Source organism: Rhincodon typus, chromosome 18 (genome assembly GCF_021869965.1).
Source record: "Rhincodon typus isolate 14 chromosome 18, sRhiTyp1.1, whole genome shotgun sequence".
NCBI classification, from domain to species: domain Eukaryota; kingdom Metazoa; phylum Chordata; class Chondrichthyes; order Orectolobiformes; family Rhincodontidae; genus Rhincodon; species Rhincodon typus.
Window position 1 is genome coordinate 16,484,322 of NC_063349.1, and position 22,012 is coordinate 16,506,333.

General features: G+C 40.1%; 1 protein-coding gene across 1 annotated transcript in view; it reads left to right on the forward strand.

The window, feature by feature from the left end:
- The first annotated feature begins 3,338 nt into the window (after positions 1 to 3,338).
- Positions 3,339 to 22,012, forward strand: part of LOC109933000 (rho GTPase-activating protein 8) — a 70,216-nt gene continuing 51,542 nt past the window's right edge. The window contains exon 1 of the mRNA XM_020532040.2: positions 3,339 to 3,637. The gene's annotated coding sequence lies outside the window, so the exon portion shown is untranslated. The remainder of the gene's footprint in view (positions 3,638 to 22,012) is intronic.

The window sequence follows — 22,012 nt, forward strand, 5'->3', positions numbered from 1 at the left end:
ATTCTCTTCCCATTTTGTGCTGAAGTTGCAAATGCATAACATAGTGTGTTAACTCAAATTGGTTTACTCTCTGTATAGAATCCAAGAGAAGTCAATATATATTAAATAAATAAACACTTCAATTTATACAAGCCAACGTATATTCTCTAAGTATCTTGCTATATCTCAAAGCACTTTACATGGTATGAAGTGTTTCAAGATATTTACACAGTTCTGTGTAGGCAAATTGGGCAGGCACTCTTTCCTACAAAACAGATAGATAAATTACTAATTTTGGTAATGATGATTGTGAGAACAATGTTCATGTGGACAGCAGGTTTACCTTTGTAACCTTTAACATCTACTTATGAAACTCAGATTCAAAAGGCAGCACCTTTTTCTTTGTACTGTACAGTTGTCATTGGATTGCATGCTCAGGATTTGCAGTGGAGATTGAACATACTCATCCTCTTTCAAAGGCAACATTGTATCAGTTGAGCAAACATAACACTGTCTACCATTTTCCTAAAACATGGAGTGGAATTCAACACCCTGCGCCCAAAGTAGGTTTGGAGGTGGGTGAGGGATTTAATCAACTGGGATGGTGCCAGGTGAGGATCTCATCACCTTTCTGCTTCTGCCACAATGAAGGATGCTCATGGAGGGCCTTCCCACCCTATGTCAATTGAGGCCCTTGTGAATACAAAGATTTATAAGAATATTATATTTTAAACCATCTGTTTAATTCAACACAAAATGGAGGGATGAAGAGAGTCATGTTGTCTGCTTCAATTTTTGCCCATCAACAAGCTTGGGTGGCTGGGTTAATGATGGGACAGGGAATGCAGGTTGAGATTTATTGGGAGTAAGGTGCAAAACATTCATGTCTGAAAACAAAGGCAGGAGCAGCTGAGCTAACTATGGACAGACTTTTGGTCTCCATACTCTTGCACAGAAAGGGAGGAGAGAGGTCTCACACAGGCAAAGGCTGCAGTTGGTGTGATCAATGGAGAGAAGGGGACTGTAAGTCTTTATTGTTAAATAAATGTTTTATAATTAAAATTGTAAGAAGGATTTAGATATTGAAGGATCATAGAAAAGGGAATTTATTTCAAATTGTGTGGCTGACATGATTTCTTTAACGTCGTCATTGAAAGGTCACTTTGTCACTGGAATGTATTTTTTAAACAAAGTTTTCTGTATATCACATGACTGCTTGCCTTGATATAGACCCTGCTTGAGACTGTTACGAACAGCTGCTGGCTTGGAAAGGTTCTTGTTTTATCTTGTCGACTTGGACAGAAGCTAAGAACTAGGTTGAGTCTGAGGAAACTTGCAATAAACAAGGTGTAGAGCTGACCTTTCTCATTTACTGAAAAGAAAATTCTTTAAATCGGTTCAGGTTGAAACCAATTTGTTCTTTTGAAACAGTGATTACGAACAGCTCAAGAATGTATTCCTGAGCAAGCTGTGTCTGTAAGACTCCAGAGACAACTGTGCATGATCAGTGACTTGAGCACATGGGCCAGAACATCAGAGCAAGATCCATTAGAACATCCTACACTTTATCCTTTTGTCTTCAAGAATAACTCATTGGTCATTTTTCTTCCCCAGAAAGCCAAGCTCTGCAGAGAAATCTGTTTTTTCCTCATTTCCTGATGTGTGTCTATAGGTGTTTGCCTGTTTGTTTTGGACATATTTAGAGGACAAGCTGTACTTCTATATTAATGATGTATATAATTGCAGATTATTGAATAAGTTTCATTTTGATAATAAGCTATGATTGTGTCTACAATGTTACTTGTTATAGATAAGGCATTGAATTAGCCAATAAAAACTGAAAGAACTGCAGATGCTGTGAATCAGGAACAAAAAAAAGTTGCTGGAAAAGCTCAGCAGGTCTGGCAGCATCTGTGAAGGAAAAAACAGAGTCAACTTTTGGGACCCTTCCTCAGAACTGCTGAATTTTTCCATTGAATTAGCCATCTTGGTAGGGGCAAAAACATTTATGGTGTGACCCATGACTAGTGGAATCAGAGTGATAGTGCACTCCTGGAGTGCACTCAGTCATAAGATTGTGAGCTACCATGCAGAATGTGGGAGGGACGGCAGTTTTTCTGGTGAATTAGATATGTCCTGTGACATTTTAAGACTCTGGAAGATTTGTCCTTGCCTCATTGCTGATATTTAATTTGAAACTTCTCCAAAAACAAAGTGAATCATTTTTCATTGGTCATTCAACACTACAACTTGGCCAAGCAAGGGATGTGGATCTATTAGAATCTGGACTTTTTCCTACAAAGACTTCAATCCTATGCAATATGTGTTATATGCACGCTCGTGTGTGTGTGTCTGTGTGTATCTGCGTGATTATCTCTCATTTTACAGCATTAATAAGATATATTTTTTCTGTAGTTTTGAGTAATAGCTCCTATTAAATGATATTTGGTGGTTGTTGCTTTTGACGTTGGTTTTTGTTATGGTAAAGGTTGTAAAACTTGAAATCTAGTTGTTGCAATTCCTTTAATTTGGCCACTGGGAATGCAAATTTTTTTAAGGTGTTAGTCTCTGTTGGGACATGAGAAAGGGTCATTTATTAGACTGCAAAACATTCTCAAGGCATTTGCTGAAACCCAGAAAATAGTCTGAACAAATTAAACAAAGATTGCTGGATGCTGGAAATCTGAAACATAAATGGAAATTGCTGAAGAAACTCAGTATGTCAGGTAGCATCTGTGGAATAGTCTGAACAATGTTTCATTTTTTCCACAGCTAATGTTTTAAATAGTAGTAATAGCTATTGACGCACTTTGATAAAAGAAACTAACCCAAAGAATTGCAGATGATGTAAATTAGAGACAAAAATAGAAATTGCTGGAAAAGCAGATCTGGTAGCATCTCTGGCTGAGTAAGGGTCACTCCACTGTAAACAGATGCTGCCAGACCTGCTTTTCCAGCTGTTTCTATTTTTGACAAAAGAAACTACTTTATTTCTAATGTTAGCAAAATAGAAAAGCCCCATCTAATATGGCTGATGATGACTACAAATTTAATATCCCAATTTCAAAGCATACATGAAACGTGTTTATTCTTGACTTAATTTTTAAAGATATTTCACTTAAATCGTTTTAGTTTTAATTGCTTTAACTTTTTGAAAGCATGAGTGCAGAAATGCTCACTTTGATGAATTTCTGACAATGTTTCGATGTGAAATCAGCAAAACAAATACCGATTGGCTCAAATTGTTTTCTCTCTCACATCTACCGCCTCCCAGTGTGGAGGAATTCATTAAGGGCATTTTCAGTCGGCCAAAGAAAATCGAATTCGTTCCCTTTAAAAAAAAAGCTGGAAGAATGCGTTGGAGGAGGTGTGTCGGAAATACCAGCTTCAGCATTGAGCTGCTGTTGCTCTCGGGGAAGAGTTTAGGAAAGTCCTCTCTCAGCAAGTCTGAAGTGGAGTTGGAGCATTGGCTAACTTGTGTTTGCCTGCATGCTGTCTCCTTGCCAACCGGGTGAGGTCGGCGACCACTTTTTGAAGAGCTGCTTTTGCCGAGGTTTACGTTATTTACCTCCTTCTACAATCCTCGCATTTCAAAAGTCTTGCTGGAGTTTGTTCCTGTGCGTTGTCTAGGGGTTACCTGGATGGACAGTCTGTACAGGTAAAAGCAAGGCTTTATTACTGAGACTACACTGTAAAGTCTGGGCCAGGGAGCTTAAATAAATACTTTCTTATATTGCAGTAGATAAATACTGGTACCGGTGTACTATTGTCTCCCAAAAATATTTAGATTAGGCAATATGAAATGTCTGTCTCTATAGTGTCTTGCAAACGAAATTTGCCAGCAAATATTTTAGGAGTTGAAGATCTATTTTCAGAAACAGATTGTTACAAAATAAACAATGTAGTTGATAACTTGAAGAGGTACATTTTGTATCCCACTAGTGAGCTGATCAGGCAAGTCACCAATTGTGTCCATTCGCAACACATATCGTGCCATTGTTAACAAGTATATCATATCTTAAAATACTCTATGTTGTTTTAAGCTGTGCCAAGTTCTTCAATAATTAACATTAGTTGCTTTGTGTGTGAGGCAAGAGTTTTGTTTCCCATTCCTGCAGTGGGCAGTGACGGTAAGTAACAACAGACAATATGACCAAAGGGCTTCTGGAGTTGACCTATATCTTTATGTTCAATCAATGTTTGCACAGTGCAGTTTCCACAATATTAGTACGAGCTAGCGATTAAGCACTAGAATCTTGGTGGTCACTGGGAAGCAAGTCAGATTCATCGGAACACTAGTCGAAATCACTGTGAAGTAGAGTGAAATAGATCAGCATTACTGACACAAGACAGGAGAGAGAGAGAGAGAGATCCCTGACGTCACAGGAAGGCCTGAGAGTTGATCATTTAGAAAGTATTTTGGCATTGGTTCTCTTTCCCCAATGTTAAGGAATTAGTGTAAGGTGCTTGGTAATTAAAAGTTTCATTTATTTTTGATAATGAGGATTAAGGAAAGCACTATGGCAGGAATGTGTACCATTTAGAGATGCAGCAACTCACCAAGACTTTTTTTCAGCACCTTCCAAACTCATGACCTCTACCACTGAGCAGGACAAAAGAATTGGATGCTTGGCAATACCACCACCTACAAGTTCCCTTCTGAGCCCTAAACCATCTTGACCTGGAACTAAATTACCATTCCTTCACTGGCACTAGATCTAAATCCTGAAACTTCCTTCTTAGCAGCACTGTGAGTGTACCTACTGCTCGGGATGGCAGCTCCCCTGAAGGGTATTTAGGGATGGGCAAGAAATGATGGCCTCGCCAGTGATACCCATATATCATGCAAGAATAAAAAAAATCAATTAACCTCTCAGTGTTTAACGACAACAGAAAATGTGAGTATCTAGTGAGTTTTATTAGTTTTTTTTTTATTAATTGACAGATGAATGGAAGGGCAGCTTTTGACCCTTAGAGTGCATAACCTGTTCCACGTGTGAACTCTGGGTCATTTCCTATGTGTTGGATAGTCATTTATACAGAAAATGTTGTCAGCTGCAGCAGCCCAAGCTTTGGACTTTGATGTCAGCTGCAGCTCAAGCACGAATGCAATGTATCCATGAGTAGGTAGCAACTTTATAGACCTGGTCACCCTGCAGCTTAAGCATATGCAAGGGGAGAGACAATGGGTGATCACCAGACATCAGGAAGAAATAGGCAGGTAGTGCAGTAATGCATTTCATTCCCCAAACAGTATTCGGTCCTGAATAATAATGCATGTGATGGCACAGCAGCTCAGTTGTATAGGGAGCATGAGGAAGACTGTAAGACTCATGGAGTCAAACAGCATGGAAATAGACCCTTTGGTCCAATCGGTTCATACCAAACATAATCCCAAACTAAACTAGTCCCACCTGTCTGCTCCTGGCCCAGATCCCTCCAAACCTTTCCTATTCACGTACTTATCCAAATGTCTTTTAAACAATGGTAATAAGAAATTTGATAAACATTTGTGCAGGCTAGAATCAGGTTTGTTTGTTTATTTCCTTCCTGGTGCCAGGGTCGTGGATGTCCTTCAATGACTGCAGAGTACCCTGAGGGTAGAGAGCTAGGAATCATGATTCACGGTGGTGTCATCAAATTATGTGGAAAGAAAGGTGTGGTGCTACAGTCAGGGTATAGGGTTTTTCAAAGTTAATTCTCAAAAGAAAACTGACTCCCATTAATAGGGATGTGTTATGGTGACATCATCTCTGTTAAAATGTTTTAAAAATAAAAATTCTATGGTGATGACATCATTTCTGATCAAATGAATGTTGTGGTAGAGACATTGCAAGCTCCAACAAGTTCAAAACAAGTACGTGATTGTTGCACAGCATAAGAAGTTACAAGTTTAATTTCTGTTATCCTAGTGGGGCAGAATATGTTATTGTGTAACATCTGCCACAGAATAAATATATCCAGTTGATGACATCTGATTTAAAGCATGGGAATACAACTGTCACAAAATTATGAGACAAAAAGAGAAATTGCTGGAGATACTCAGCAGCTCTAGCAACATCTGTGGAGAGAAAACAGAGTTAATGTTTCGGGTCCAGTGACCCTTCTTCAGAATTGATAGTAGCTAAGGAAGGGTGGTGTATATATGCTGAATACAAGGGGTTGGGAAATGGGTTAAGGAGTAAAAAATACGTGGAGATGGAGCCCAGAGGGAGAGAAAACAAAGGGGTGGATTTGATTTTGATTTTATTATCAGGTGTATTTTACAGTAAGAATACAATAAAATACAGTGAAAAACTTTCACTTGTCACCACGAAATGGTGCCATTTTGAATAACTTAAGAATAAGGAAAAAAGAAAAAAAAGCTTGAAGAGAGTCCATCAGTCCTGAACCAGCTCATCCCCTTCAACAATGCCTGCACCACTATCCCTCCACTGCCACTTCACCATCTACTGTAGACCCGACCAATATCAAAGTCGCTGATCCTCAGGCACCATCTTTGCTGTTGGGCCAATACTCCTCTGCCACCACCTCACCTCCAACTGTGCCCGATCAACCAATGTCAGAGTCACATCTGTCACTGCTGGGCCCACCTCATCAATGTTACCATGATGTCCTTCCGCCATTGCTTCGCCGAAGACGCCTCTGATGTAGCAGCTGCTGATTCTGGTTCTTGTGCTTGCTCTAGAAAACGAAATAGGGACTCACCGTCCTCCGCGCTAGGGAATCTCCACATTTGTGGTCTGCACCCTCGGCCCAGCTCAAGACCGCACGAGGTCTGTACCCTGGGTCCGCTGGAGGTCCACACACTGGGTTTTCGCCATTGACAATGCCATCCAAGCTCGGGACAAGGTAAGTAAATGGCAATAAAAGAAAAGCGATGGAAAGCAGTCGGAGTGGATTAGCTCTGGCACAGGAGTCCTACACCACCGCCTTCTTGGACTAGAGGAAATGGTAAGCCGAGGAGATAGGAGAGCTGATGATGGGGACCATGCTTTGGCTGTGCTGAAAGCAGTCCATGTGATGACAGAGCCAGAGGTGAGGGAGTGGATAAAGGACATGGGAGAAGGTGTTCAGGTTCTAAAATTATTGAATGTTTTTGGTGTCAACATTGCATCTTGTTGCAATGATTCTGTGTATTACGATTGAATGTAAAAGATTGCTTGGAAGCAATTTTTTTTTTTAAAAAACTTCCCACCCCAACCATTTATCTTGTTCATTATTTGCTAGCATTTATTACCCATCCCAAATTTTTCTGGAGAAGATAGTGATGAGCTGTGTTCTGGTATCTCTGGAATCCATCTGCTGAGGGTCTCTCTCAACACAGTTGGGAGGGAATTCTTGGATTTTGTCCTTTTGACAGTGAAGAAACATTAATTCCAAGTTAGAATGACGTATGACTTTGAAGGGAATTTGCAAGTAGTCGTATTCTTATGACAGCATTGGCCTTGTTCTTCTAGGTGGTGGATATTGAGCTTTGGAAAGTCTGTGTAAAAGTAACAGAAATTAAACAGTTACTTTACATTTGGCTTCATGGAAGAAGATGCAGAGAAGCTTCCCAGAAATGCTGGCTGACTAAGGACTTGTACAACTGAAGAGCTAAAAGACATTAGTATTAGTCAAGAGGTGATACTTTGAAAAATTATCTGATCTGAGAATTGATAAATCTTCTGGACCAACTGAGTTTCATCCAAGCGTGTTGAAGGAGGTGACGTGTTCGAGACGTATTGGATACATTGATGATTACCTCTCAATCCTGAAAGGTTCCTGCAGACTGGAAGATGGGAAATTTGACTGTACTATTTAAGAAGGGATGGAGAGAGAACTACAGACCCAACAGTTTCTGGCATTTTCCCTCATACTGATATCTAGATATTATAAAGGATATGATAATGGCACATTTGGAAAAGAATGTCAAAAATTATGCAGTGTCAACACGGATATATGAAAGGGAGCTCGTATTTGACAAACTTATTTGGAGTTTTTTGAGGATCTTAATTGTAGTAGAGGCAAAGGAGAGTCAATGAATGTAGTATATTTAGATTATCAGAAGACTTTTGATACGGTCCCACGAAGAATGTTTGTGATTAAACTATAGAGCATGTGAGATTGCAGGGAATATACTAGTACAGGTTAAGAATTGGTGAGTAGGAAAGCAAACAGAGTAGGAATAAACGGATCATTCTCTTAATGGCAGTTTGTTAGTGGATCAGAGCTAGGTCCACAACAGTTCACAGCATGTAATGTAAATGATTGTATGTAGGAGCCAACTATAGTATTTTTACATTTGCAGATTACACCAAACTGGGTGGGAATATAAATTGAGGGCAATGCAAGGAAGCTTCAATAAGACTTGGGCAGGCAAAGTGAATGGGCTAGAACATGGCAAACAAAATAAACTGTACAGAAGTGTGAAGTTATCCACTTTTTAATAGAAAAAGCAGAAAGGCAGGATAATTTTTATATGGTGAGAGATTTGGGAGTGTGTGTTTGAAGGGGTTCGGGTGTCCTTGTCCATGAGTCACTGAAAGCCAGCATATATGTGCAGAAAACAATTAGGAAGGCAAATGGTATATTGGCATTCATTTCAAGATGGGGGTTTGAGTAATAATGTCTTGCTGCAGTTTTGTGCTCCCTTGGTGAGACCTGACCTAGAATATTGTGTCTAGATTTGGTCTCCTCGAAGGAGGGATATATTTGCGATTTAGGGATTGCAGTGGCTGTTCCCCAAATTAATCTGTGGGGTGACAGGCTGATTTTGAGGGGAGCTTCAGGAATTGGGTCTGATTTCCCAGAATTTTAAAAAATGAGTGATCTAATTGAAACTTTCTAAAGCTTCTTACAGAGCACATCTGGGTGAATATCGTATATTTATTTCTTGCCTCGTGACACCAGAACCAGGGGGCATAATTTCAGGATAAGGGGTAAGACTTTCAAGAAGTGACGGGGCATTTGTTCATTCAGAGAGTGGTGACTTTTTGGAATTAGCAGGGCTATGGAAGGTGAGTCCTTGGGCATGTTCAAGACAGAAATTGAGACATTTCTGGAGACTAATGATATTAAATGATTTGACGATTGTGTAGGAAATTAACGTTGAGCCATGAAGGCCAGCAGCAATCTAATTGAATGGTAAGGGTCTGGATCAGTGAGCAGAATGGGCTTCTCCTGTTGTGAGTTGGTGCAGTCCATCATTTTCATGAGCTGTAGTGATGGATGGAGTGAATTTTTATGGTGGTGGATGTGGGGCCGATCAAGCAGGCTTTTTTTCTTGGATCGTGTAAACTTCATTCGGAGCTGAATTCAAAGAAGAAAGTAATGAATATTCCATCACCCTTATGATTTGTGATGTATAACTGGTAGAAAGAGTCTAGGAAGACTCAGAATGTGAGTTAGTCACTGCACAACATCCAGCCTCTGACCTGCTCTTGTAGCTGCAGGATTCACGTGGCTGGTCCAATTAAGTTGCTGGTCAATATTTTCAAAAGGATGTTGACGATGGACTTCAGTGGTAACTAAATGTCAAGGGAAGATGGAAATGCCCTTTTGTTGGAAATGGTCATTTCCTGAATTACACTTACGAAATAGCCCTTTAAAATTAACGCTAATCAATCTGAGTGATATTTTCAACAACGCCTTTTATCATCAGTCCTTGTCTCTCCCTTCCCAGCTTAATGCCAATTTATGTAGTGCGCTTACCTGTAAAACATGCTTCGGGTATTATTTTTGTTAAAGGGACTTTGTTCTGCTCTTTAATGCCTTAGCATTGTACTTCAGATAAAATGTCAGAATGTTGGAAAGTCCACCCTTGTACCATTTTCTTGAGTTGAACTCGAGGACTTGTTTTTGCACAATTAACAGGAATGTTTTAAACAAAAATGACAAACGGTAATTTCCTTTAGTTGGAAGCTCCTCTATCTTTTTCTCACCCAGAAATGCTGGAGTCTGATCGGCCCATTTTCATTCCAAATGCGGCATCTTTTTCCAAATAGACTAAATTTACATTTAAAACAGAGGGAATTTAAAAAATCCCAGTAATTGGGCCAAAAGATTGATTTTTTTTCTTTTTAAAGGAACTGGTGAATGGGCTTAGGAAGGAAATTCTTGTCAGACAGACCCAAGCATCTTGTAGCCAGTAGTTATTGGGTTAGGATGGGAATCAGGGAATTTAAATTATGAAAAAATTATGTAAAATGAATAAGGTGTGTTCGTAGACAATGACCTTTCTTTTAAAGAATGGATGAGGATCTTGAATAGACTGGACTTAGTATAAGTAGCAATGACAATGCTTTGTAGTTCTGTATCAGTTTTATTCAGGAGTAAAATATATTCCATTCCCCATCACTGTTTCCACTTAACACCAATGTATGTGCAATAAAAAGCTTATGTTTGATATTCTGTGGTAAACAGCTGATTCATAAGAAATTGTACGAAAGGTGATTTTAAGCATGTTGTCTTTTATTTTTGTAAGAAATGATTTGACGGTGCCTGCTTAGCACTTTCCTTTTTAGTTTATGAAATGTGAAGGTTTTGTCCAGAAATAGCACTTTCAGATGAAAGTTTTTTTTTAAACACTAGCCTGTTCTATTAGTGCAGCAGTCTCATAATTCAAGCCAGTCTTCCTGATTTGCTGTCCTACTTTTCCAGTTGGCTGAATATTGGATGAATTTATTGGTACAATTTACTTGCAGAAAAATTCTCACTGAGGCAATACAGTTTTGCAATTTGCTTCTTGAATGATGTTGTGACCTCACCGCTTCAAATTGCTGCTACTATTCTCACCACCAGTACTTAGCCCTAGTGTTTTTAAATTCATTGCATTCTCCAGCCAATGTGAATGTTTGGATGGAGAAAAGTAATAATTTCTGGATGTTTTCATGTAAGAGTTTCATGTGTCCAGCATTATGTTTTACTAAAACCAACATGGAGTTACAAATTGCTGCATTAAAATCCTGCAAAAACAAAATTATTTGAAGTGGTAAACCAAGAAACAATTGACAAGATGTTCAGCAATTGTTTCCACAACGTTGATATCATCCATCCTTGAAGCACATCTATGGAGCATATTTCTTTCATCTCTCAGGTTCTGACTGAGCTGCTTCATGGAATGTTTTTTTCTTCATGCTGCAAACTGTTTTTAGTTGACAAAACAGGATTGCCGTGTGATGTGCTACATTTGGGAAATGTAAAAAAAAATCAAGGTTGGCTGTTCAAAGATAAACTTTACTTATGTTTTTTTGAGTATTTTAATACTCTACATGTTACCAGTTTAGCTACGTGTTATATGTTAGCCAAGTGCTCAGATGATTAAATGAAGGTTTCCTGTCTACTTCAGACCTTGTTAACTTCCAACCCTTCCAACCAATCTCATCGTTGTCACCTCATAGTCATTTTTTTTCTCTTTTTCCTTGGGCCATGATTCATGTTGTTACCTTCCAACTTGTTATTTAACTCTGGCAGATGTTGACCTGAAGAAATTTACTGAAGGAGCTCTAACCTACATCCGGAAAGCTGTCTTGTATGGTTATGGATTACGCAGTGTTTTCTGAAGAAGGGTCCTGACCCGAAACATCAGCTTTCCTGCTCCTCTGATGCTGCCTGGCCTGCTGTGCTCCTCCAGCTCCACACTGCATTATCTCTGACTCTAGCATCAGCAGTTCTTACTATCTCTCCTGTATGGTTGATGCTTTCTGCCTTCTCAATTTCTCATCATAGCTCAATGTGTGAGCCCCTCTGCCAAAGGCGCTCTTTTCACTCTTCACTTTCAACAAATAATCACAGCATAGTTCCACTCCTCCTTACTGAAATGTAACTGAAACACCTTCAATAATTGCTTCTCTTTCTTTGCTTCCATTCCATACTGCCCCTCCATGTTTCTCCACCACACAATCCTTTAATTGCTTCTATGTTTATTAGGTCCCTTGACCTCCAGATGTTTGATTTGTATTGGTTCTGCCTCACCCAGTCCTTCAAGTTTGAAATACTTATCCTTATCTTTTTAAAGCCTCTGGCTATGCTATTTTTTTCTACTTATCACCCCTCTGACAGTAAAGTCCTGTGATCCACTTTAAAGTTCTCTTTGTAAAATAACTAATTCTTCTCATTCACAGACACTCTGTCAAAGGAATGGAGAGGAAAATCCACATGGTTTGTTTAAAACATGTGAGGAAGAGACCAGGGGGACATGTTGGATGAGTGAGCAAAATCCTTTCTGTAGATGAGCACAAATTGCTTAAGAAATAAAACTGATAGGTTTGAAGCATTAATTTAGCTTAGGCAGTATTATTATAGTAGCCATTACAGAACCTTTGCGATCTGCAGAGGTATATATCTTGAAGGCAATAGCCTCTTTTTTTCCTTTTTTTTTCTCTGCAAAATTTGTAGAGAGAATTTTTCTTTTACGTATGAATTATTGAGCCATGTTGAGGGTGGCACGGTGGCTCAGTGGTTACCGCCGCTGCCGAACTGCACCAGGGACCCAGGTTCAGTGCCATCCTTGGGCAACTGTCTGTGTGGAGTTTGCACTTTTTCCCTGCGTCTGTGTGGGTTCCCTCTGGGTGCTCCGGTTTCCTCCCACAGTCCAAAGATGTGCAGGTTAGGTGGATTAGCCATGGGAAATGCAGGGTAACAAGGATAGGGTAGGGAATCGGTTGGGTAGACTCAATAGCCCAAATAGGCTGCTTCCACACCGTAGGGATTCTGTGTACAGCTGTACTGGGCGGGGATAAAAGACAGAACTGCTGATACTGTAAATCTGAAACAAACACAGAAATTGCTGGAGAAATGCATCTATGAAGAGAAAGCAGAGTCAAAGTTTCGATTCCAGTGATCCTTCTTCAGAACAGTCTTTATATGATAGAAGGACCTAAGCAGCGTTTCTTAAGGGTCATCTACTTGAGAGGGCAGTATTCTTGTAACCCCTCCCTAAGGAATAGACAGAAAACTCTGGACAATGCATAAATGCATTTATGGCTTAATTGAGCTTCTCAGGTGTGGTATTTTTCAGTGAGGGCAGTTATATTAACATTTAGGGTGCACACAATTGAAGCTGGATTTGACTACGTTCTTTTGGCATTAAAATGAAAATCTTTCAGACATCTTTATGATGCATCTTAGTTTTGTTTTTGTAGAAGGGATGCAAGTGAATTTGGGGGAAAAAAATTATCAATCAAGTTAGGAAAAAATTCAAAATTGGCAGTCAAGGTTCTGAAACATTCCAAATGTGAGATTGAAAATTAAGCAAGGTGAGTCAAATCTGATTTCACACTCAGTGTTTGACTTGGATAATGTAAATCCTGTTTCAATTAGTTGTGCCAGGTCTGAGCAGAAAGACGAGTCTGCTACAAAGGAGGAGAGTGAATAGCTAAGGAATCTTAACTGACAGCTATTAGATGTGAGTTTTGATGTGCTGAAATATAGTGTGATGTGATCTTGAACAATCCAAAGGTGGAAGACTTTTTGAGAGTGCATAAAACATTTTTAAAAATTGAAAGTAAAATGTGGAAACTGGAGTCCTCAACTTTGTGAGATCGCAATAATATGACATTGACTATTTTTAGTGATACCTCATATGCAAATCTTGGCAATGGATTTGCCTGTGGGGGACAATTTGAGGTATTATGTGTGGGAGAAATTGGGAAAGTTGCCTCTTGGCAGAACAGGAAAATACGAAAAGTGGTGAAGAGCACATTAGCCACTGAAACTCTGGCTCTTGTTAGTGCTGTTAATGTGGCATTCTATTTTTATAAGGTCATGGAGGAAATGGTGTGTGTTAAAGGGACATGGAGAACAATGTCAATAGAATGTTACATAGATAATTGGTCTTTTAGCACATGCAAGAAAAGGATCTTCATCCTTCATCCCGATCATTAATATAGACTGTAAGTAGTTCGGATCAGTTTTGCCATCCTTAAATTGATGCATTTATTCCAACTCTTGTTTCCAGCAGGTTAGCTGGTCCTCTTTATGTGAATATTTTACGCTGAACATCATAAACTCTTACCTTGTATAGTAACTTATTTATGTGGGATCTTCTCAAGCGCGTTTTGCCTTGATGTATATTTGTTATATTGCCAGTATTATTCCTTTTTAAAGGTGTTCCATTTTCCTTTTATCCAAGTCTTGTTGAACACACTCCAAATGAATTTACTTTACCTGTTCTCTTGTTACTTTCAAGTTAACCTTTTTGAATAAAGTATATGCCTGGTTCTATGTCCTTAGATTTTTTGAAACACACAATCTTTTTGTCAATAGATTCTATGATCGCTGATTCCTAACCTTGCCACAGCTTCTAGTTTCTGAATATTGTCTAAGCCATTTATGAATTTCAATTCAAAATGAGTCCTTCATGTTGTTGCTTCTTTTAAGAATTAGATCATAAATCAGTCATGCATTACACCTACCTCTTCATCTGATTCTGAACCATTACAGTCTCCCAGTTCCTATTAGATTGAAAACCTCTGACCTTGCATATTTTTCCTATATCTTCAGAGAGCAAGCTATTTTCTTTTTTATTCTTCCCCTCTGTTCAATAACATTTCACTATTTCACATCATGACCATATTAGTTCTGTGTCGCAATTTAATTCTCACAGGCTCATCTTCATTTGCTTCCCAGATATCCATTGCATACTGAACTTTGTTTGCTCCTTACTCTCTTTTTTTGAGCACACTATTCATTGTTGCTGCATTTATAAATATCCTTTTACCGTTCGAACTCTTTTGGATGTTCCCATTTTATCTAATTCCCTATTGATACAGAACTTTCAATTCTGGCATTTTATTGCTAACGCTTCTATGTATATAGATATTAATGCACATTTCCAGCTTTATAAATGCTCTTTTATATGCTTGTTTCTATTCTTCAGTCGTATGTAAGTGAATTTCTGTCTTAACCTTTGTTTTCTTTATGTTCTATGAACAATCTTCAGTGCAATCTGGTTGCTAACCTTCTCTCCACTTCTCCCAAGATAGCTTACATGATTCTTAATTGTTACCTTAATGTTACATGTAGATTTTTTGACTCAAATTTGGTTTAGATGTGGCCTGTATCTCCTGTACTGATTATTTCTATTTCAATGTTATTAAGTTAGCATTGGATTTTTATTCAGCTACACTTTGCATTTTTTTGGAAGAAATAGCCTGTGAAGTGCTAGCTGTGACCAGACAAGCACATGGAATTAAGGCAACTGCGATAAACCCCGATAGTCACATAGCTGTCTTCTGACTCAGGCTAGGCTATTTCTGTGTTGTAACTTCTGTTTATCCCTGGCCTTTTGTTTATATTAATGTTTAATTTTGGTTCTTCCTTACCTGTTTGAACACTAACTTCAGATCCTTTCTGGGAGAAAGGTGAGACCAGACTTGTGTATCATAAGATAATTATTGGTTTTTACAAAAACTTATAGCTCAGTAGTAGCACAATGTTTATAAGTACTTTTTAAGTCATGTCTAAACAGCTTGTAGAGCTTGAACCGTAGGGGAGCTAGCAGTTTTCAACATTGCCAACATGTAGAAAATGATGCTTAAATTTTCCGGTGATTGCCAGTATTTAAATAAATTGCAACCTAATAATCACAGGACTTGAGCAATGCCTCGAATGTTAATAGCTGAAGAGATTTTCTGGTAAATAACCAAACAGGCAAACAGAAATGTTTGTACATGTACGGAGGAAGCTGCTTTAGATCAGAACATTTATAACTGCAGAAGTTACGAAAGCTTCATGGAACAGGACACGGCTGTTAAATTTTCATTGACAGTTTGTCATTCGTTACTCGCAGGCTTATTGTGAGCCTAGCTTTCAAATGAAGTAAGAATTTACAGAAAGTGACACCATGTTGAATCGTGAAAAGTCTCTTGCAGATCCTTTGGTTTAAAATGTTTTGCCAAATTTCTACACTCAGCAGGATACAATGATGAGACAACACAGCAACTATTCTAAAATAGAACCTTTGATAAAATCCAGTTTAATAAAATGTATAGCTCATGCAAAGTTAGCAAGAGCATACCTTGCAAGTACATAAAGCACTGAGCATGATTAAAACTGGGGTTTTGTCAGCATTAAGCAAGCTAGCTACAAATGTAGGTTTAATTGAAGAACCATGGACAGCAGATGTCTGGTTAACTTATTCAGCGCTACATTATGGACTGAATCATGAATCATAGTTTTTTTTTTAGAAAGAGACCCAGTGACACTAGGGAGGCATAGTTACTGATGTTTGCTCTCCATTTAATACCATGTAGAAGCTCAATCCTTCCATTGCAGAAATAGTAATTATGTACTTCTGGACTTGGTCCAACTCCCTTTGTGAATTGTTCCCTATTGATCACCAATACTGTGTTTGTATTGGTGCTGTCACTAGCGGAAGTCTGCCTTTAATGTTGCAGAATAAATAAGACAGGTGTATCCTGCTTCCATTGCCACAGTGTACCTGTGGAAATGTTTTCCTGCCCTGAGCTAGAAAATTAAATGGCTATTATTGGTTGCATGGACGACATCTTTGTTTGATCTGTGCCAAGCATCAGGAAAGGTTCAGGGCTTGAAATGACAACTGTCGTTTGAACTTCTGAAGCATTTTGCACACACAATATTATTCATGTTTTTGTATTTCTGTTGATTCTCTGGAATCAATCATGAGTATAAATACTGATTTTTTTTTCTAATAGTTTGTAACTGAGATGCATGCACAAGCTGTTCCGTGTTTGGATAGTATATTTAATTCACAGTTTTACAAGTACGAAATAGCTATACGGTTTGCACTCAGTCTCTCCATCAAATGGCAGATTGTGTGTTTTGATTGTGTGGTTTTATGGTTGCCGGCTGGGAGCATCCTACCATTGTAGATACAAGGTACAACCCTCTCCCAAGGAGTTGTTTTCTCATGCCTGTGCCAGTAATGCCACTTGTTTTAACAGTGAATATGTTGGCTGAAGTGACCTGTCAACTGTTCTTAAAAAAAAAAAACAGCCTACTTTTTAAGATTTAGTTAAACAGCTTGTAGGACTATACTCTGGTGTATATGTCAACATCCCCTCCCTTCTGCTAAGAAATGCTAAGCTTTCGTTAGAATTGGTCTCAATTTTTCTCCTCAGAAATGCACATTTTAATCGCTTAAGTCAGCACATAGGATCAAACTTGTGAAATCGGATGTGTTGCCAAGATGATATGTGATTTAAGGCATGCTCACCCCACACCACAGAGGGTGAACGATGAACACAAAAGAGTCCTTCAGAAATAAGAATAAAAAATAAACCTGATTTGAAGTAAAAGTCATAACTGTAGTGAGATCGCATTGAGTGGATGAACAACCTCTCTTAGCTACTCCATAGACAGGAGTGGATGGAAACAGCATTCCTGAAACCCTCCCTATCAGCAGTCATCACTGACTTATGATGTTCATTAGCATAATCTTTACCTGTTATGCTATATTCCCCTCCCCACCCCAGTCTTTTGTTCTATCATTGTTTCTCAGTAACAGACTTAAAAAAAATTCATGTTTAACTAATATTTGATTAAACTTTAACACTCCTGTCTCTCCATGACATGTTTTGAGACTGAGACTGTTTCTGACTCTGTTCTCAGTCCATTTTGGGAAGGATGGGCCATAAGTGATACCTTCCTACTGGTAGGAAATGTACATAATTCGATACAAGCAGTGTCACCATGGGCGTACCCAACAAGGTGACCTGTAGGTAACTGCTTTGGAAGGTTAATGACTTGGGTAAAACCATCAGCATCTGGACTGCGGAGTGCCAGAAACTGTGAAAGCCGTTCATAGTTTTCATCTTCTAGGTGTTGTCCGTCTCTGTGAGACAACAGTGCATCCATAGATGACAATACTGTGGAGATACTTAAAGCTTTATCAAATGCAATTAACTTATTAAGTACTTAAATGAATAACGCGCACTTTTAACTACTAGAGATATCACAATCACTGTCTTTCACTAGAGATAGTAGGAACTGCAGATGCTGGAGAATCCGAGACAACAAGGTGCAGAGCTGGATGAACACAGCAGGCCAAGCAGCATCATAGGAGCAGAAAGGCTGACGTTTCGGGCCTAGACCCCTCATCAGAAATGGGGGAGGGGAAGGGGGTTCTGAAATAAATAGGGAGAGAGGGGGAGGTGGATAGAAGATGGATAGAGGAGAAGATAGGTGGAGAGGAGACAGACAGGTCGAAGAGGCGGGGATGGAGCCAGTAAAGGTGAGTGTAGGTGGGGAGTTAGGGAGGGGATAGGTCAGTCCGGGGGGACGGACAGGTCAAGGGGGCGGGATAAGGTTAGTAGGTAGGAGATGGGGGTGCTGCTTGAGGTGGGAGGCGGGGATAGGTGGGAGGAAGAACAGGTTAGGGAGGCGGGGACGAGCTGGGCTGGTTTTGGGATGCGGTAGGGGGAGGGGAGATTTTGAAGCTTGTGAAATCCACATTGATACCATTGGGCTGCAGGGTTCCCAAGCGGAATATGAGTTGCTGTTCCTGCAACCTTCGGGTGGCATCGTTGTGGCACTGCAGGAGGCCCAGGATGGACATGTCGTCTGAGGAATGGGAGGGGGAGTTGAAATAGTTCGCGACTGGGAGGTGCAGTTGTTTATTGCGAACCGAGCGTAGGTGTTCTGCAAAGCGGTCCCCGAGCCTCCGCTTGGTTTCCCCGATGTAGAGGAGGCCACAACGGGTGCAGCGGATGCAGTATACCACATTAGCAGATGTGCAGGTGAACATCTGCTTGATGTGGAAAGTCTTCTTGGGGCCTGGGATGGGGGTGAGGGAGGAGGTGTGGGGGCAGCTGTAGCGCTTCCTGCGGTTGCAGGGAAAAGTGCCAGGTGTGGTGGGGCTGGAGGGGATTGTGGAGCGGACAAGGGAGTCACGGAGAGAGTGGTCCCTCCGGAAAGCAGATAAGGGTGGGGAGGGAAAGATGTCTTTGGTGGTGGGGTCGGTCTTTCACTACTCTGATTTCTGTAACTAACCCCAAACATTATTACCCCAGAGAGTTGGCAGCTGGCCAAGCTGAAACTCTCTACTCGACATCTTCACCACCACGCCTCGTAGGGCACTTGTTGCAGTGCAAATCTTCGAAGTTCTGCTGAACAGTCAGGAGCTTTTTGGCTCCCTTATAAATGGGTCTCTTTGCCAAGTATAAGATAACATAGTGTGAGCTGGAGGAACACAGGGGAGCAGGAAAGTTGACATTTCGGGTCGGGGCCCTTCTTCAGCTTTCCTGCTCCTCTGATGCTGCCTGACCTGCTGTGTTCCTCCAGATCCACACTGTGTTGTCTCTGACTCCAGCATCTGCAGTTCTTGCTATCTCTTTGCCAAGTATATGGCTTATTTGGAATTATCTGTGCATGTGACCAATCCTGAGTATTTTATCCAAATGTATGCCTTATTTGGTAGAAACAGCAGCTACTAAATTCCTGCAATCTTGGCTCTTAGTAGACTTGAATGATTCAGCATAATTTCCACTCACATATCAACTCATTGTAAAGCCTCTTATCAGTTCCTGTTATCTTCAGCCTTCTCCAACATAGTCTCCTATCATCAGTGTCTGGAGAAAGTGAACCTTGTTTGAACCCCTCAGTTGGGAGTATGATCAGAGGAGAGTAGTTCTGCATAGCCTGAGTTCTAGAGTCAAGATAGAAATACCAAGGCTGTATCTAGAGGTGTAATGTTGCTTGAATTTCAAATGAAATGGAGGACCTTGGATGGATGTTCAACAAACTCGAAAGATTTGACTGATTGTGGCATCTCTTCAGCAGAGGACCTCTTGATGAAAGGAATGGGGCATCTGACTGTACCTGCTGTTATACATGATGTGGAAGTTCTGGTGTGGGACTGGGGTGGGCAAGGTAAAAAATCACACCTGAAGAAGGAGCAAGATGCTGAAAGCTTGTGCTTCCAAACATACCTGTTGGACTATAACCTGGTGTCATGTGATTTTTGACCTGCTGTTGTACAACAGTGGATCATCAGTGGGACTGAGGGAGGGGCGCAGCTCCATCAGTGAGCTAGTGAAAAGAGACCAGAGAGGGGGATCACATAGAAACTTATGAAATTCTAACAGGACAGGTAGTGTTGAGGAAGTGGGGAGGCTGCGGACACGCTTGGACAGGCTAGGACAGTGGGCAAAGATGTGGCAGCTGGAACGCCTGATGTGAAAATCCGAGTTTATGCACATTGTTGGTAGAGGCATAACTTATTTTCTAAATGGGAAAAGACTTCAGAAGCACAGAGGGGTTTTTTTTAAAAAAATAATTCATAGGATGAAGGCATCGCTGGCAAAGCCAGAATTTTTGCCCATCCCTAATTACCCACAGGGCAGTTAAGGGTCAACCAGCTTGGGCTTCCTCGTTCAGGATTCTGTTAACATGCAGGTTCAGTTGGCAGTTAGGAAGGTAAGTGCAATATTTAGCATTCATTTCAAGAGGACTATAATACAAGAGCAGAGATGTACTGCTGAGGCTGTATAAGGCGCTGGTCAGATCACATTTAGAATATTATGAGCACTTTTAGATCCCTTATCCATGGAATGATGTGCTGGCATTGGAGGGGGTCTGGAGGATGTTTACAAGAATGATCCCAGGAATGTAGAGTTTGTCATATGTCGAGTGGTTGAGGACTCTGGGTGTGTACTCAGTGGAGTTGAGAAGGTTGAGGGGGGAATCTTATTGAAACTTAAAGAAGTATGCAGATTGTCAGTTTCTCTGCTGTGTTGAAAGATCATGGCTAGACCCAAAATCACTACCTTCCAAAAAATCATCAGTAATAGTGACATCTTCCTTCTTGTCCGCTGTGTCATCAAAGAGCAAATGCAGATCTAACGTGGTATCCTGTGGCTGGTCACCTTGGTGTCTACACGGAAAGGGAATGGAAGGTCCGGAAAATTTACTTGTGGTCCTAAAGGTGGAGTCAATGAAGGATGGATTGTAGTTGTGTGTTACTGCTGAGTAAAGAAAGTTAATGGCAAGATGACCTTCTCTATTCACTAAAGAATATGGTGAATTGGAAACGATATATAGAATGTCTATAAATTCACATCCATTACAGCAAAGTGTAGTACACAGCTGCCTGCTAATTTTGATTGAAGTACCGCCTAGACTTTGCAGTCACAGGTTAGAGGGTTGAAGAAAGTGAGGTTTGGGCCCCAGAACATTGTTGGAAATAACAGACACACTGGCCCTGTATTGAAACAAAACATATGGTCTGGCCATTATCAAAAATGTTAGAAGCTCAGGAGTTGTCTCAAAGTCCTATAATTTTTCCCAGGAAAATAATTCATATTGATCTTTAGTTTCTGTTTCTTGGGATGGGAAAATACTATTGAGATTTTGCTTTTTGCTCGTAGTTCTGAACAGTTATTATAAAAGAGTGACACTCTGTATTCATCACTGAGAAGATTTTCTCACCAGTGGGGATGTTTTCTGTTGCACTGTGAACAAAGAACAATGGTGGTGACTGTGCCATCTTCGCTTTATATATGATTTCTCAGTGGGCTGGCAGGGTTGCAGTTAAATTGGACAGCCTCAGCTGTAGACCCCAGGGGAAATCTCTCTTTCTCCAGAGAAGGGACTTGTGTTGTTTATGGATTTCAGCTTGTCAAGTTATTTGAACAGCCTTGCACCTTGTCAGGACCTCTCTGATCTGTAAGAGATCAGATACAGTCTCAGCCAAGACAATGCTGTTTAAGATAAGCTCATCTAATCGGATTACGGTATTCTGCTAAGTGCTGGATGTCAGTTATGAAAAACTCCACACTCATTCCTAGTTTTTGGCAGTGCAAATAAACCCTATGCAGTCAATAACTCTTTTACACCTTAGTCTAACAGAGGTATCGAGAGCTTTTAATTAAAGCATCATATTTTTAGAATGTTTCTCCATTTATCTCGAATTGGGCAAGAATTGTATCAGCAACATTAGTAATAGTGCATATGGTGCAGTAACTTAGGCTTTATCAAGTTTGGGGGAAGAGACCTGAAGTGTTATGGTATAAGGTAAACTGCCCTCTGAGATACCTAGTCTTGGCAAACTTCATGGTCCAAAGGCTCA